Source organism: Lonchura striata, chromosome 35 (genome assembly GCF_046129695.1).
Source record: "Lonchura striata isolate bLonStr1 chromosome 35, bLonStr1.mat, whole genome shotgun sequence".
In the NCBI taxonomy this organism is placed as follows: domain Eukaryota; kingdom Metazoa; phylum Chordata; class Aves; order Passeriformes; family Estrildidae; genus Lonchura; species Lonchura striata.
Genome location: NC_134637.1, coordinates 3,921,295 through 3,924,320, shown reverse-complemented (window position 1 = coordinate 3,924,320; position 3,026 = coordinate 3,921,295).

Here is a 3,026-nt window from a genome sequence, read left to right as displayed (position 1 = left end):
ACGCAAAAAACCCCATGAGACATCCAAAAACATGCAGCAAATTCTAAAGGAAATGCTGCGGGCAGGACAAGGTGGGTGCATTTCCTAGACCATCCCTGGGACGCAGCAGCCGGGGCCTTTCCCTGCACATCTGCACAGGCCGTGCATGGCACAGCGGGAAGGGATCCATGGCAGCCTCGCTGCCCCGCTGCTGCTCTCATGCCCTGCAGGGCTGTTTCCCAGGCTGGCCTGGCTGCAGCTTCTCCCCAGCTTCTGCAGGAAGGCATTTGGCAACAGCTGACAGGGAGCCCCAATATCGCTATGGGCCATGCACACCCTGATGTCCCCTGTAATTTCCCAGTCCCCAGAAGATCAGGAGGGGTGGCGGTTTGGAAAAGAGAGAGCCCTGTCAGAGCCCCAAGAGCCTGGGCCTTTTCCTGATCCTTATCCATGTCTTTGAGAAGGATTGCCTCCTGAATTTCCACCCCCCTGATGTGTAATGCTTCCATCTGATTCACCTGTGCCTCTTCCTTTCTCAAGGGATGGACAGAGACGCTCTATGGAAGGCAGCATTTCCTGAAGGAAGGGAGGCAATTCCAGGCATGGGCACAGGCACAGGAGGTAATTGCTGTGCTGGCCCCAGCCCTTGGTGAGGCTGTGTGGCAGAAGCTCTTCTCCAAGGGCCTGACCTGTGTGAGAGGGTCTGACCGTTCCATGGCCGGTCTGAGCTGACTGAGCAGAGATAGGCAAGAAGGAATAGTTGTGGCACTGCCTGCTGCACATTTCCTCAGGAAATTAGTGAGGGTTTCCTCTGTGCGAGTCAGAGAACCACCATGGGCCCCGGGCAGGTTCAGCAACCCCTCCAGGGATGTAGCACAGGGCCTGCAAAGAGGGTGGAGAGTGACCAGGAGCCAGTGCAGGGCTCTCCAGGCTTCTTTGCAGCTTTGGCCATGGCCATTCACATCTGGCATCCACTGCTTAACCTGACCCCTTGCAGTGCCCATTTCCCAAAGGCAGAGGGAGACCCCAGAACACCATGGAAATGCTTCTGGCCTGTGTTTCTGTCTAGATTGGGAGCGTGACATGGCTTATCTGGGAGGCCTACGACAAGACAGTTTGAAATCCTTGGAGAATTTTGAAGACAAATTCTCTATGTCCCTATTCCTGAAAGAACAATCAATGTCCATGTTGCAAGAGCTCAATCATGTGCCATTCCCTTAATAGCCTGAAGGTTGTTGACATTAAGAAACCCTGCCATGCTCCCTTCTCAAACCCTGAGTGATCCCACAGGATCACTGTCAGGGGGAGGAAGGAGCATTTAGCTGTCAGTTTTCTTCCTGTGTGCAATGCCAGATTGTCCTTCTGTGTCCTCTGTGCAGCCACAGAGAAGAGCAGAGAGGGAAGGGGCCAAGCCCAGGGCTGTGTCCTGGGGCTGAGCCTTGGGTGCAGCCTGAGGATCTCCTACATTGCCACAGGAGATGTTCTGTCCTGCCTTTCTTTGCAGATATCCCTGCTAGCAAAAGTGATCTGGCTTCCCAACCCACTTTCAGGATGGAGCCTCTGGGAGATGCTGAGGGTAGGTCAAGGCCTTTCCCCCTGTGAGAGCTGCCAGCTCAGAGCCCAAAGCTCGGCCAGGGGGGCATCGCTGCAGGTGCCAGGACAGAATCACGCACATGTGTGCCCTCGCCCTGGGCCATCCCCTTATGACTTCTGCTCAGGCCTGGCAGATGCTTCAGGGAGGGAGGGCCCTGGCCCAGTGCCAAATCCCAGATGTTTTTCTGATCTTTAACCAAGACTTTGAAAAGCATTGCCCCCAGAAGATGCTACTTCCCTTAATGGTGGATAGTCCCATCTGATCCAGCTGTCTCTCTTCCTTTCCCAAGTAATGGACCAAACATCTCTGCAGAAGGAGGCACATCCCGGAGGAAGGAGTGGCTCAGTGCCAGCCTCTGCTGCAGGAAGGAAGGCGATGGCCAGCATGGGCACAGGCACAGGAGGTGATTGCTGTGCCGGGCTCAGCCGGGCTCAGCCCTCGGCGGGGCTGTGTGGCAGCAGCTCTTCCCCCAGGCCCTGCCCTTGCCCGGCCCAGCAGCAGCCAAAGCTGGAGGCGCCTGGGCTTCCAGGCCTCTGGAGCTCGTTGGCAGCCCCGGGGAATCGGGACTCTGCACCAACGTCCCTCCCGCTGCAGCTGCTCCCGCAGCCGCCCTGAGTGCCCAGAGGCCCCAGGCACAGGAGCAGCCCCGAGCGGGAGCCCTGCTGCCAGCCCAGGGCCAGAGCCAGCCCTGGCTCCCGGCTGGGCAGGGGCTGCACTGGCTCCTGACAGGGCCTGGCTCTGTCCCCTGGGGCTGGGGGAGCTGTCCCAGGGCAGGGAGGGCCAGGGCTGGCAGGGGCTGCTCAGGGATGGGTTTGGCCCCTGTCCCTCCAAGCAGCCACGGCCCAAGCAGCTGCGCTGGCCCCGGGCTCTCCTCCCGGCCTGCTGGGCTGTGTTGGGAGGCACAGCCTGTGCCAAGGGGTGGCAAGGTGCCTGCAGGCCCCAGCTCTGGGCAAACAGAGAACGTCCTGGCCGTATCCACCGTGCTGCCAGCTCAGCAGTGCAGCACAGCGCGGGCTCACGCTCCCCATTGCTCCCACAGATGCAGCCAGCCCCACAACACCTGTTCCCGATGCCCAGAACAGCCTCAGAAGTGGTTGCTGTTGGGAAACACACTGTGTGCTACAGTTAATTGCAGGTCTGCTGTTTCTGGAGCTTATCTTCATATTGCCCTGTGTTGGAATCTGGTGTTACTGGAAGAGAAAACGGTGAGTGTTTTCATCATCTTTCCCTCAGACAGTTTCTTTTTAAAGTCTAATGTAGATGGGAAACATTTCCAGTCAGGCTGCAGTGGAGTTGTGGCCAGTCCATGGCTGTCCAAAGCACTCTGCTGAGGGTTCTGCTGCTGCCCAGTGCTTTCCTTGGCCTCTTCATTGCTGGGCCTTGTCCTGGGGGCTGCTGGGGCTGCAGCCAGTGCTGGCTCCCCCTGAGGCTGCCTGGCCGGGAGCAGCCCCAG